Source organism: Carlito syrichta, unplaced genomic scaffold, assembly GCF_000164805.1.
Source record: "Carlito syrichta isolate Samal-C Ts95f unplaced genomic scaffold, Tarsius_syrichta-2.0.1 Scaffold305211, whole genome shotgun sequence".
Taxonomy (NCBI): Eukaryota; Metazoa; Chordata; class Mammalia; order Primates; family Tarsiidae; genus Carlito; species Carlito syrichta.
The window spans coordinates 891,064-905,762 of NW_007249307.1; positions in this window are offsets into that span (position 1 = coordinate 891,064).

Here is a 14,699-nt window from a genome sequence, read left to right on the forward strand (position 1 = left end):
GCCTACTTAACTCTTCAGTCTCAGCTAGGACCATCTTTCTCATTTCTTATTATGTTCTGACCAGTTTGTATTATTTTTTGTTTTCAAACACTTTACTCTGTCTTTACGGTAGGTCTTTTGCTCTTGTTTTTCCTTCGACTGATCTTCATTTGGCTGGATTTTTGTCATTATCAAGGCCTTAGGTGAAATGTATCCTCCCAGAGTCTTTGACAGTCCTATATAAAGTAATCCTTTTAGATAGACAAATTCTCCTTTTCGAGTAATCCAACTGCATGGGCAGAGGGAGTCAGGATGTTAATCTTGCATAAGAACAACGCTAAGAGTGTTTGTAAAAGATACATTACTTGTTTTATAGCTTGAATATTATCTAGTGTGGTTAAATACAAATATACAAAAAGTCATCCCTCTTAAGTCTGTAAGTTTAAGTAACAAAAAGTAATCCCTCTTAAGTCTGTCTGCTCTGTGTTTTGAGAAATTTTCTCAACTTTATCTTTCACATTTTTATTGCCATGTGTGTAATATTCCTACCACCCTGCCTTGTCATATGACCTGACACTTCCATTAGAACGTCAGCGACAAGAGGGCATAGACCCAGTCTGCTTTTTCATTGACGTATCTTCGACCCCTGAAAAGAGCTGGGAGTAAAGAGGGAGTTCAATAATTGTTTACTAAATGGATCAAACCTCAAAGTATAAGCTTTTTGGCTTGAGGATCTTGGAGGTCCCTTTCATTAATTCAGTTTGGTTAGACATAGATTGAATGCTTTTTATATTCAAGAAGTAGTATGCAGGCTTTTACTTCCCAGACTGATGATAATCTGATGATCAGTGCAAGTTTGGGAAGCCTGGCCTGTTGTCTAGAACTGCTTCATGTTCAATAAGTCTTTTCTTTTCCTAGTCATCATTTCATGGAGAATTGAGAGAATGTTGGTTCTCATGGGGATTTTGCCTACTTCTCATCTGCTCTTTTGAAACCTTGTGAAGACTTTTTACATTAAAAGCCCTATTCAGAAGCAATTCTGTGTGATAGAATACTGATATTGCCAGCATTCTGCGTTAAAAAGTGTGGACTGATGACTAAGGGGAAAAAAAGACACAAAGAATGAAATCGATAGGGGAGAAAAAGTTCCCTTTTGGTGGCTGTCTGAATCCTTTATTCATGCCTTCAAAACTGGTATGCTTGTAAGAGTCCTCAGACTTGAGAGGTTCACCTAAAGCTGGAATCTCCTGTTTTCTTAGTGTTTTATTTATTTTGAGTGCGGTGGAAACTATGAGAGGGTTTTGGAGGCGGGACACGATCTGACTCACATCTGAGGGGAGACAGGCGGGAAGGGGGACTGTGATGTACCAGGAGGAGGCCCAACTGTGGAAGGGCTGGATTGGGAAGGGCCTTTGTTTATCTCTGGAATTTTGTATTGTCTCATTACCCCCAGTACCTGATGAGGTGTGTTGGCATGGGTCTGTTTGCATCCTTTGTGCTGGGTACTCAGCCGCTGTTCAACTTGGAAACTTCCATCTGTTGTCATTTGTTTCTTCGTGATTTTCTTGTATTTTCTCTTTATTGTGTTTCCGGAATGCCCACTTTTTTTTTTTTTTAAATTTTTATTTTATTTTTTTATTTTTTTTTATTTTTTTGAGTAGGAGTCTCACTCTGTCGCCCATACTGGAGTGCAGTGGCCGCTCCCGGCCACCGTAGCCTCGACCTGCTGGGCTCCGGCGATCCTTCTGCCTCAGCCTTCCGAGGAGCCGGAATTACAGGCGCGCGCTTCCACGCCCAGCTGATTTTTTGATTTATTGTAGAGATGAGGTCTCGCTGCCCAGGTGGGTCTCGAACCCACGGGCTCAGGCAATCCACTCACCTCAGCCTCCCAAAGGCGCGGGATTACACGGAATGCCCACTTTTTAAATGTTGAGTTTCTTAGATCACTACCGTAAAGTTTTCGTGCTCTCTCCTCCTATTTTTAAAATCTGTTTGCTCTATTCTTTTGAGAAGTTTTCTCAACTTCGTCTTCCACGTGTATTGCAATGCATGCAATATTTTGTCTCGTGGATTTTATTTTTACATTTTCAAAAGAGTAAAGCCATTTCCATTAAAAAAAAAAAGAAAGAAAGAAAGAAAAAGGCAGACTCATCCTTCTCTGTCAGGATTGACACCAGGACTGGATGCCTAGAACTGCTAGGGTAGAGACAGTGTCTTGTCCGTTGTAATGCAGTGCCCAGGGATGCTGAGCACTTGGGTTTACGGTGTTGAGCAGATGAGCTGTAGGAAATGTACAGGGGGGAGAAGACAGCCTTGGATGCCCTTATCAGGTTGGAGGAAGCCTCAGGCCTGACTGCGTTGTAGCTGGGTTAAATTCTAGAACCCCTGACACCAAGAAAGGGGGGAGATGCATTAGGGGGGGTAGGTTGTCTCTGGGTAAGGTTGCCTTTCGCATGTACGAGGCATTCATGTGTAGGGACCAACTGCTTTCTTTCTTTTTTTTTTTTTTTTTAGTTGGCGTCTCACTCTTGCCAAGACTGGAGTGCAGTGGTACGCTCCCGGCCACCACAGCCTCAACCTGCTGGGCTCCGGCGATCCTCCCCCTCAGCCTTCCAAGTAGCTGGAACTGCAGGCGTGCACTATCACGCCTGACTAGTTTTTGATTTATTGTAGAGATGAGGTCTCACCAAGTTGCCCAGGTGGGTCTTGACCCCACAGGCTCTGGCAATCCACTCGCCTTGGCCTCCCAAATTGCCGGGATGACAGGCTGAGCCACTGAGCCCCACAGGGACCACTGACTTTCAAGCAGCTGCTTTGCCTCTTCCTGTTTCTCTCCTCCCTGTTTAAGGCACCACGCTGGTTGCCACAGCCTGCTGTTTCTGCCTCTGCACACACCGCCTTTGTGTTCCAGTCTTCCCTCTGCATTTCCTGCCATTACTCAGGCCTTTACTTTTACTGTCTCTGTTGGAAGCCTTCTTTTCTAATTAGTCTCCAAATGCCTCTGTTCCCTCACTTCTAGGTCTTTTTATGTTAATATCCACGTTGCGATGCTGTTTTAAAATTACCTCTAGCTGCTTATTCTCTATTGAATTATTAATAACCTCTCAACTTAGCATTTAAGGACTTATTCTCACGTAGCCACGACACAGACACAACTGATCACATGCGGCTCCTGCGTGCTTCTTCCACCACCGTGGTCTTGTCCTCACCGTTCGTTCTTTCTGGATGATCACCCTTCATTTCTGCCCAGTGAATTTCTGCTTATCCTTTACGATGTGTCCCAGGGTTCACTTCCTTCTTGAAGCTCTTCTGATTCTCCCAACCAGGTATAATTTCATCTTCCCTACAGTCTTGATATGAGTTTGTGACACTCCTGGCATTTGTCACATTCTGCTTTATTTTAAAGTTATCTATGTACATGTTTTCCCCAACCTCAAAAGCAAGGACCACATCTCATTCATTCTTGCGTCTTTGGTAAACTCTGTGTCTTGTACATTACGGTTCTTATAACTGACTTTATTTACTTGTAAAACCCAAATTGAGTGCCATAGGAATGGATCACATTAATATTTCTCATTCAACTAATATTTATGTGGTGTCTGGTTTCTTTGTTACATTTCATCATAGAAGCAAATAATGTCATGATTTATTAATCCATTGAATTTATGGTGAAGAAACTAATGAAAAATATCTGCACAAGCTGTGCCAGAATGTTGATTCATTGAGAGAACAATCAGAAAAAGTTATGCTATCTAGTCCAAAAGTGGAAGGAAAAAAGACCCAGCAATGTAATTTTAATGTAAGTAAATTTTGCTTGAAGGAATGCAGGAAGACATTTTGGTACCAAAATAATGTCAAGTTAGCAACGAAGGTTATGGTACTTGGTATATAATTATAATACTTTTATGTCTACAAAAATGTGCTGTCTTTTGAAGGAGTTTTTTTTGTGGTTGTTGGTTCCACTTCAGATGATGGTAGATTGTTATCTCCATTGTGTGCACTTAGAATATTGACATCCCTGTTAAGATGAAGAAAGCAAATCCAATAACTCTCCAAATCGTGTTAATATAGGCTATATTCTCAAAAAGAAATTAGCATCAACATTCATTTAGATTGAAATGTATTTTCAAAGGATGGCTTATGTGCAAGTGGTGGTAGTGGTGCTTGAAGTAATTAGGGTGTTTAACAACCAGGCAGAAAAAAATCCACCAATTATTCTCATCTCTCCTCCACCATCCACACCCCCAAGTTCGAGCAAACCTGGAAAAGGATTTGCATCACATACAGATTGATGCTTCTTTTTTTTTAATCACAGTATCAGATACCTTGATAGTGATGTCCTAAGTCCTTTGGGATTAAGAAGGTCACTGTCTTGGACTTGTAGAGGATTTGGCTTTGGAAAATGCAAGACCACTGGTTCCTGAAAAGGCTGGTTCCTGAAGAATATCCTATGCTTACTTTAAGTATTTTGGTGTAGTGTTATCCTGTTATTGATGCTAGTGATTTCTGATGATGCTGTGTTTTTGTACATACATACATAATCTGTATAGTACGTATATATATATATATATATATATATTTTTTTTTTTTTTTTCTTTTTGCAGTGAATTCAGCTATTTTCAAATGGCAATGAGCTCCACAGATTAGTCTATGTTGCCTTTTCGTTTTTCTGAAATTATTCTTGCTGATCTTTCTCAGGGAGCAAGCATGCAGCTTTCATCCTTACTCAAGTCTTCATTTCTTTTTATTTTTCTGGCCTGTGGCCTTTGCCAGTAGCATCTGCTTCTGCTTTCCCAACCTCCCATGTGTCAGTGTAACATACAGAGATGTGTGTTTGTTGTTGTTTTGTGTTTAAACAGCTGAACACCTGGCTGCTCGTGTGCAGGTGCACAGAACTCTGGAGGAGGGGTTTTAATCTAAGACAAACAAAAATGAGAATATTTGCAAGTTGCAGTGAGGGCTTGGGTGTTGGATTTAAGATGCTTCTGTGTTCAAAAAAGGACTTGTGCGTCCCTATGGTGTCAGGGACAGTGTAAAATGCTGGTCACAGTATTTGTTTTCTGAAAATGTCTTCAGTGACATGGTGACTTATGTATTTCATCACCCTGAATGAGTCTGTCTTACTTAGTTTTTGTTTTCAATTTTCAAGGCTCACAAAGAGTTTTACAGATAGCACCCAAAGTGCTCAACTCTCATGCTGAAATTAAACTCAAATATGATGTGTATCAAATAAATAATCTGGTCAATACCATTATAAGTGCTTAGAACGAGATGAAATACATTTTGCAGAAACTGTGTCCACGTGTTCTTTTTCTCCTAACACGATAGTCCGTACATTTAAAAACAGTCATTGGGCAAAATAGAAAGTATTAAGAGGATATAAAGTGTCAATTGAGTGTCTACCGCACGTTTAGGAACATCTTAGGTGAGATGTGGGAGAAGGAAAGAAAGTGAATAAATACATCGAAACCTCACAGAGAGGCAGATTTTGGCACAGGGAAGTCATTTTAATATCCTGGGGAACACAGGGTTGACATAGGAAAACACATGCTTTACCCATGTAAAATCATGTAGGGTCAGTGGCAAGAACCTGCACATGTGTGTGTTTCCTTAGCCTGTCCTTCTCTCCTAGAGACATCTTGCTGCCCCACAGATGGCAAATGCTCATCTTGTGATGGTGAGGGCTTGACATCAAAGGCCTAAACCCTTGACACCCATCCCTCTCAGCCCACAGGGCAGCTGCCCTCTCCCGCAGCGATGAAAGCTGGAGATAAGGGGGATTTCCCACCACACATGCTCTCTTGTGGGCGGTGACAGTTAGCACAGGTGGGCTAGTGCTGCCGTCTTTGAAACTTGTCTGTTGCAGGGAACGCCATCTCTCTGGGATCAGTCCTCCGCTTTGCCCATGGGGCCACTTCTGGGAAATGACCAGATGGTTGAATACCTGCTCAACTTTCAGAGAATCAGAGGGGGCTGCCCAAAGACCCAATGTCACTCGAAGGCTGCCAGTGAGGCAGTGTGGAGAATCTTAGTAATGTGTGGCCATTTGAGACATCAACTTTTAAAAAAAAAATAATTCAAATTGGATGGCTGAGCATCTGGGTTGTCTGCCACTTCCCTAAGCTAGACAGGAGGGAGACTGGGTGTGCTCAGCTCGGTGTGGGCTTGGCTCAGGTGCACATGAGGAGAGGCAAGTGTTAAATGAGGCTGCCATCCGCCTAGCAAACATCATTTCATTTGAATGACACTGTGCTCTTTTATCTTGACCCGCCATGGAATGGAGCTGTAATACGTTATCAAGTAGAAGATGGCTGGCTCGTTAATAAAAGACAGGAGATGGTAAACAAGGAGAACCCGTTAGCACTGCAGTACACAGCGGTCCTTTCCTCCCTTTCATTAAAATTCCCATGTAATTAAATCCCAAGTAAGCCTGCAAACAAATCCTGGCTTCTTTTGTTGCACTTTTTTTCTGAAGTGAATCAGCTGTTTTTCATACTGCTAAGTAGCAAATAAGTACAGACTCCCGGCTGGTGCCGAGAGTTTGCCTTGTAGATGATTGATGTGTCCAGAGTGTGTGGACCCTGCTGCCAGCACCCAGGGATGAGAGCAGCCGATGTGAGAGAAGGATCCCTGAAGGATCCCTGATCCTGATTGCCGGGGAGAGATGAGCAAGCGTGTGGGCTGGAGAGGAAGGCTCTAGGGTGGGCCCAGGTGAGCAGAGTCTGAGGCCACAGGACACAGGAGCCAGGCCTGTGGTTATGGGGAGAGTGTTCCTGGCTGAGCAGATATAAAGAGCCCAAAGTGGGTACCAGCGTGGGGGCCAGGGAGACGAGGAAGGTGTCAACGAGGAGGTCAGACAGGTGGGCCCAGGGACCGCCTTGCTGCAGGCCGTGGTGGGGAGGTTCATTTCCAATCTTAGTGTTGGGAGGCGCGCTCATGCTGCTGTTTAAGCGTTCGATGTGCCATTATGTAAGAGATCAGCTCTGCTGGATGGGCTGAGACGGAGTCTGGAGGGAAGCAGAGGCCGGCTCAGAGGCTGCTACCACGGCCACTGGTTGAGGGAATGTGGCTCAGCTTGGGTGCTGATGGTGGGGGCAGGATGGGTTCTGGAGCCAGAGCTGAGCGTTCAGTACAGGGTTAGAAGCGGGGAAGGAGTGGGTAACAGGTACGGAGGCTGAAGATCCCAGGCTTTATAGGTCCGTGGTCCAGCCTCCAGGGTCAAAGGGTAAAGAAAAGGCATTGAAGGGGGTGGGATTTCTGGGTGCTTCCAAAATAACACATGTGAAGCCCTCTGGGGTTTCACTCACTGGTGCACGTTGAGTTCTGGCGTGATGGTGGCACCTCTCAAGTCAGTCTGCCTTCCCTCTTGTCGGGCTAAAGCCTGTGCGTTTTTTTTGAGGCGATCACTTGGGGATAACGCAGCCTCAAACTCATTCATCTCAGAATTTAAGAGAGGTTCTAAGTCGGCCATCCAAACGTCACTGGTGCCTGCAGCACCTAGCGTGGACATAGAAATTGCCTACCCCACGTCTGAAATTGAATTGAATGGGGGTTTCAGGCAGCAGTCCTCACTGGGTCTGCAGTCATTCGTTACTAGCCCATGGCAAGATACATTCAGAAATAAGAGTAAACACTTGAAGACTTTTATAGCCGTTTGAAATTGCTATGACCTCCAAGCTGCATTTCATTTTTCTAGTAATTTGCTTTCGTTGTATTTAAAAACGTCAATCTGCAAGGGGTGGGAAATTGAGAACAGGACAAAACAAAGCTGCCTTTTTACCCCAGCTAGTTAGAAAAGCACTGGCTGAGGGGGCGTCATGGCCTTTCCAGGGGAAGAGCATATATGAGGGCATCCCATGGCAGGTCTGAGGCGTTGGGGGAACAGCTGGTTCCTGCTGCTTCCCTCCTTGACTTGTTCTGACATCAAGCGGGTCACAGAGAGTCAGCGCTCTCTTGGTGTGTGTGACCCCTGTGGGAACTGGAAAAGTGGAAACAGGTGAATAGAAGAACTCCAGGAGTCCACGTGCTGAAAATAATCCACGTTCGCTTGCACATGCTTGCCTGGGACCAACCTATCTGTGCCTCCTTCTAAGGGATGAACACTCTCAGTGGGTGATCTGAAATGGCAACATTTCAGAAAGCCATACTATTTGGAGTTGAAAGCCACTTTTTTTTTTTGAGTCGGGGTCTCACTGCCCCCTAGGCTGGAGTGCAGTGGAACAATCATGGCTCATTGCAGCCTCGACCGCCTGGGTTCAGGTGATCCTCCCACCTCAGCCTCCCAAGTAGCTGGGACTATAAGCACATGCTACCACACCTGGCTAATTTTTAAAAATTTTCTTGTAGAGACAAGATCTCACTATGCTGCCCAGGCTGATCTCAAACTCCAGGGTTCAAGCAATCCTTCTGCCTCACCTCCCAAAATGTTGGGATGACAGGTGTGAGCCAGCACATCTAGCTGGAAGGCACTTTTGAGCCTGTTTAGTTCCCCCCACTCATATTACAGATGAAGTAACTGATACCCTGAGGATATCTTTTGAGAGGAGCGATTCCCATAGGGTCTAGAAGCCTAGGATCAAGGGTACTTGCTGATCTTTTTGCTGCAAACCGAGCTGAGGTCGGGGGTGGTTTTCAAACTGCGCATTTTTCTATGTGTGATTCTGATCAACTGTTCACTAATCCAGATCTCTGAAATTGGAGCTTGTGAGCCCATTTTTAGCATCTTGTTTTGACATAAATCAAACTTCCGTTCAGTTGTGAATTTGGTGTGGACAGAGACAATCGCCTGCTCTAGCAGCCCCCTCAGTCTATAAATCTGTCTTTGGAAATATTTGCCAAGGAACCTTCATGTGGTACCTTTCACAGGGAAGCCAAGTAACAGGTGTATCCCCTCCATATCCACGAGACTAGGGTTTTTTGAGCCCTTAAATGTTTTATTGAGTTTTGAGGTCAGGAAAAACGGGATTTGAGTCCAGCTTATATTAGGTGAATGACTGTATAGATAGCGTAAACTGCCATGGGCTTAATGTGCTCATCTTCAAAGTGGAGGCGATATTACTTACCTCAGTGCTATGAGAGTTGAAAGAATATGCGCAAGCACTTGGTGTGATGCCTGGCATCAAACAAATCCTTAGTTTGGTTGACTGATGCATCTGACAAGGGAAGTGGGAGATGAAATCAAGTGACAGGTAGGCTGCCCGTCAAGTCCCATGTGAAGGCACCTGTTACTCAGATGTAGCAGCAGAGTTCACTAGATTCTGAAAGTGGAGAGGGAACCCCCACCCCAGGTGGGAGGTGCTGTCCCCCAATGTCTTATCTGCAGGATGGGCTTCCTCCCAGGAAGGGAATTGGAAGTGGGACGGCGCATTTGGGCAACCTGAGTGTGAGGCTGGGCTCCACGCGTGGAAGTCTCCATCCCAGGGGTTTGTCTGTGGGAAAGAGGGAGTGTCCCGTGGCAGCTGGCCATGGCAGAGGACACATCCGAGCAGAAATGTTAGAGGCCAGCAAATGACAACAAAGACATGGGTTAGACCCTCCAGACCAAGGTCAAGCCGTTCGCTAGCGAGGAAGACTTCGGGTCTCGAGGACAGTGGTGTTGGAGGCCAGGGCGGGATCCCAGGGCGGGATCTGGTCAGAGGCTGGTTGTGCCCCTCATGTCCTGGAAGGCAGGGTTCCACCAGGCAGAGCTGGATGTGCATTGAGCTTGCCAGGGTGTGTGGTTTTGGATGAACTTCTCAGCCTCACCGTGTCTCATTTTTCTAAGGTGCAAATTGGATTAATTCCTACCTTCCAGGGCTGTGAAAAGGACAAGAGAAAGTGCACATGAAGTTTCCAGCACAGTGTCTGGAATGTGCCAGATGGTAAAAATGTTAGCAGTGATTTTTATGTATTAGTACCTCTTCTGGCTACTGAGGGATCCAAAGTCCTTTGAGGTCAGAAAGTCCAGAAAGATGTATATAAGACAGTGCTTTCAAATGCCAATATATAGAATAGTTTACTCAGACCAGCATTTCCAAATGTGAGTATAGATGTTAAGACCTGAGATGCTCTAGGATAATGCATCTATGATCAGATATTTGAAATGTCTCCTTTTGGCATTTTAAAGTACATTTTAGAACACAAAGGCTCTGAGAAGTCCTGTAGTCAAGAAAGATCTTTTTTCTTAAACTGATATGGAGCAGTTACCAAACTCACTGTCTCTTCTTCCTCCCTCCTTCCTTTCTTCCTTCTCTCCCTGTCTCCCTCCCTCCCTTCCTCCTTTCCTCACTCGCTTCCTTCCTTCTTTCCTTCCTTCCTTCCTTCCTGTTTCCTAGAACACTCTAAGATTTTGCAAGTTTTGACTGGGAACACTAGGGTATACTTGGAATGTCTGAATAATCCAACCCACAGACTCATCTAATTAAAGCCCCACAGTGTTCCAACATATTTAAATAAAAAATAACACTTAGGAAATGTTCAGTCTTGCTCTTGGTCGATACTTCTGAAAAACAGCTTTCTCCTGTACAGGGTAGCTTGAAACTGACTGGGTTTTCTGGAGTAGCATTTCTCAAACCTAAACATGCATGCAAATCTTTTAGGGAACTTGTTGAAGTACAGATTCTGATCCAGCAGGTCTGGGGTGAGTCTGAGACTATTCTAACAAGGTTACTGGTGATGCTTGTTAGAGAAGTGATTCTCAGGCCTTACCTTAGATCATCTGAGTAAAAACACGCTCCTTAAAATAAATCACCCTACTGAAAAGATACTTGCACACGTATGCTCATTGCCGTAATATTCACAATAATAAAAACATGGAACAAATCCAGAGGCCCATAGGAAGTGGACTGGATAAAGGAAACGTAGTACACATTGGGGGTGCCGAAATAAGGTGTACACATTATAAGAGATGTTATCTCTGTATCATTTTCAAAACTGAGTTGAATTATGGTAGCGATGTATAGTATGACATTCGTTCAAAAGGTGGCATCAAACCAACGAATGCTAGCGTCACTCTGCGATAGGCAGGACAGTGAAAGAACATGGTAGAAGCGCTGTTGTTGTTCTAGGAACACAAGACCGTTGGGAAGTGGTATTTGAAATTCGAGAACAGGGTGGAAGTACAATGGCAATGGAGGCATGAGTATTCAACAGAACCTGCAACATGCCTAACAACTGCATGCATTCATGATAAGTTTGAGACGCATGGTTTTGTGTAATGTATACAAGGGAAGATCTGGGAGGCTTCACACGAGTCCTGCCATAGTTTGCCATAATGAGAGGTGTCTGGACACTGATGGTTGGTAACCGCTGTGAGCATCTGTTGTAATTGCAGAAGTCAAATATGACTTGTATCCATCTTTTGTTATCGTCATGCAGTGAGTATTACAATTTGAATACAGCTTTTTCCTTTCTTAAGAAGTGTATTAATTTTTTGGCACCCTCCGTGTATATGATGAGATGTTATGCAGCCATGATGAAAAACAAAATCATGGCCTTCACAGCAACTTGGATGCCGCTGCAAGCCATCATACTAAGTGTACCATCACAGACACAAAGAACTGAACACTGCATGTTTTCACTCATACGTGGGCCCTGATCATTGGTCACATGCGCACAAGGGTGGGATTGGCAGACCCTGGACGCTGCTAGGGAAGAGAAGGAGGGGGTTGGAGAGGCCACATTGCAACACACTGGGTATCGGCTCCACTCTTGCGGGGAGAGAGGGTCAGCTAGAATTCCAAACTTCACCTGCCTGCAAGTTATTTAAGTAGTAAATCTTCTCCGGTACCCTACAACTCTAAAATGAAAATGAAAATGAAGAAGGTCCTTCCATCAACAAACAAAAGTCCCCAGGCGACGTGTATGCATGTGAACATTTTGAGATGCGCTGGTTGAATCTGCGCTTCTCAGTCTCAGTTCTGTCGACACGATGGACCTGGTATTTGTCGCGGAGACTGTCTCTGCATGGTAGAATGATTAGCAGCATCTCTGGTTTTCACTCTAGGTGTCAGTAGCATCGCCCTTCCAATTGTGACAACCCAACATTTTTCCGGAACCTGACAAGTGTGCCTTGGGGAACAAAACTGACCTCCATGGAGAACCACTGGTCTAGATCTCTCACATTGTCTCCTCTTTCTGTTCCTAGACCACGCAGAGAGATTTTGAATGTGATAATCAGGCGACTGTTGCCCACCCACGATTCCCACATCAGGACCATCTGGGAAGTTTTGTGGGTGCAATCTCACCAGGTTTGAGGAAAATCTTAGGAACCTGTGTTGTTTTGTTTGTTTCGTTTTTTAATAAAGGCAATAGTAACATTTACTCTGTATTAGGTTCTGTTCTAGAAGCTTTTTTCTTTTCAAGTTTTATTTTATTATAGAAATGTAGAGTACACGTGAGGGTTAACTACACAAGTAGACTGCATGCAGGTGAAGTTTGGGTTTCTAACTGGCCCTCACTTCCCCTGGTAGCGGGCCAGGTGTTCATTGTGTTGTCACATGTCCACCAGCGTCCTCCCTCCTTCCCTCCCCTAGCAGCACCCAGAGACTACCAATTCCTCCCTTGTGCTAACGTGGCTAATGTTCAAGACCCACTTATTAGTGAGAACATGTGGTATTCAGTTCTTTGTTTCTGTGATAGATCACTTAGTCTGGTGGTCTCCAACTCCATCTAATTTGCTGTGCAGTCCATGATTTTGCTCTTCTTTATGACTGCATAATACTCCATCGTGCACATGTACCACATTTTCCTTATCCAGTCCACTTTTGATGGGCATTAGGGTTGGTTCCATGTTTTTGCTGGTGTGAGTAGTGTGGCAATAAACATGCATGTGCAGGTTTCTTTTTGTAGAATGATTTATGTTCCTCTGAGTTTATTCCCAAGAGAGGAATTGCTGGATTGTATGGGAGGTCAATTTTTAGTTCTTTTAGGAATTGCCACACTACTTTCTATAGAGATTGAACTAGCTTGCACTCCCACTAATAGTGTAGAAGTGTTCTCTTTTATCTGCACCTGTGCCAGCATCTGTTGTTTTTTGACTTACTAATGATAGTCATCCTTACAGAGTTAGGTGGTATCTCATTGTTGTTTTGATTTGCATTTTTCTGACGATTAGTGAGACTGAGCATTTTTTCATGTGTCTGTTGGCTGCTTGTATGTTGTCTTGTGAGAAGTGTCTGTTCACGAACTTTGCCCACTTTTTAGTGGGATTGCTTTTTTAAATTTCCTTTCACTTTGACTGGGTTCCTTGGAGATCCTGGATGTTAGGTCTTTGTCAGATGCATAATTTGCAAATATTTTTTCCCATTCTATGTGTTGTCTCCTTACTCTCTTGATGGTTTCTTTTGCAAAAACTTTTTGGTTTGATGAGATCCCACTTGTCTCTTAGCTTCTATGGCATTCACTTTTGGAGACTTGGTCAAGAATTTGTTGCCTGCTTCGTGCATAAGGGTGATTCCTACATTTTTTCCGAGAATTCTATAGTTTGAGGTTTTATGTATATGACTTTAATCAATTTTGAGTTGATTTTTGTATATGGTGATAGATAGGGATCCAGCTTCATTTTTCTGCATGTGGTCAGCCAGTTTTTCCAGCACCATTTGCTAAATATGGTCTTCTTTTCCCTGTGATTGTTATTGGTGTCTTTATCAAAGATAAGTTGGTTGAGAGACCATGTTTTTGCTCTGGAATCTCTGTCCTGTTCCATTGGTCTATGTGTCTATTCTTGTACCAATAACAGGCTGTTTTTGGCTATAGTAGCCTTGTAATAAAGTTTAAAATCTGGAAGTGTGATACTTCCCACTTTGTTCCTTTTCCTGAGGAGTGGATTTTTTTTTTTTTTTTTTTTTTTTGAGTTGGAGTCTCACTCTGTCGCCCAGACTGGAGTGCAGTGGCCGCTCCCGGCCACCGCAGCCTCGACCTGCTGGGCTCCGGCGAGCCTTCCGCCTCAGCCTTCCAAGTAGCCGGAATTACAGGCATGCGTTACCACGCCTGGCTAATTTTTTGATTTATTGTAGAGATGAGGTCTCGCTGCCCAGGCAGGTCTCGAACATATGAATTTCTGTATTGTCGTTTCCAGGTTTGCAAAAAATGATGTTGGTACTTTGATGAGTATTGCATTGAATCTGTAGGTTTCCTTGAGTAGGATGGATGTCTTGATAATGTTGATTCTTCCAATCCAAGACTATGGAATGTTTTTCCATTTGTTTATGTCATTCATGATTTCTTTGAGCAGTGTTTTATAGTTTTCACTGTAAAGGTATTTCACTTATCTGATTATATTGATGTAAAGGTATTTCACTTCTCTGATTATATTGATGTCAAAGTATTTCAGAGTGTGTGTGTGTGTGTGTGTGTGTGTGTGTGTGTGTGTGTGTGGTTATTGTAGGTGGGATTGTGTATTTGGTTCTCTGCCTGCTGGTTTATAGAAATGTAACTGTCTTTTGCACATTGATTTTATAACCTGAGACTTCACCAAAGTTGTTTATCAATGTGAGGAGGCTTTGACAGACTCCCTAGGGTTCTCAAGGTATAAAATCATCTCATCTGCTAAGAGGAATAGCTTAACTTCCTCTTTTCCTATTTAGATATCCATGGTTTCCTTCTCTTGCCTGATTGCTTTGGCTAGGACTTCCAGCACTATGTTGAACAGCAGGGGTGAGAGTGAGCATCCTTGTCTTGTTCCCATTCTTGGGGGGAATACTTCCAGCTTCTGCCCATTGTGAAAAATGTTGACTATGGGT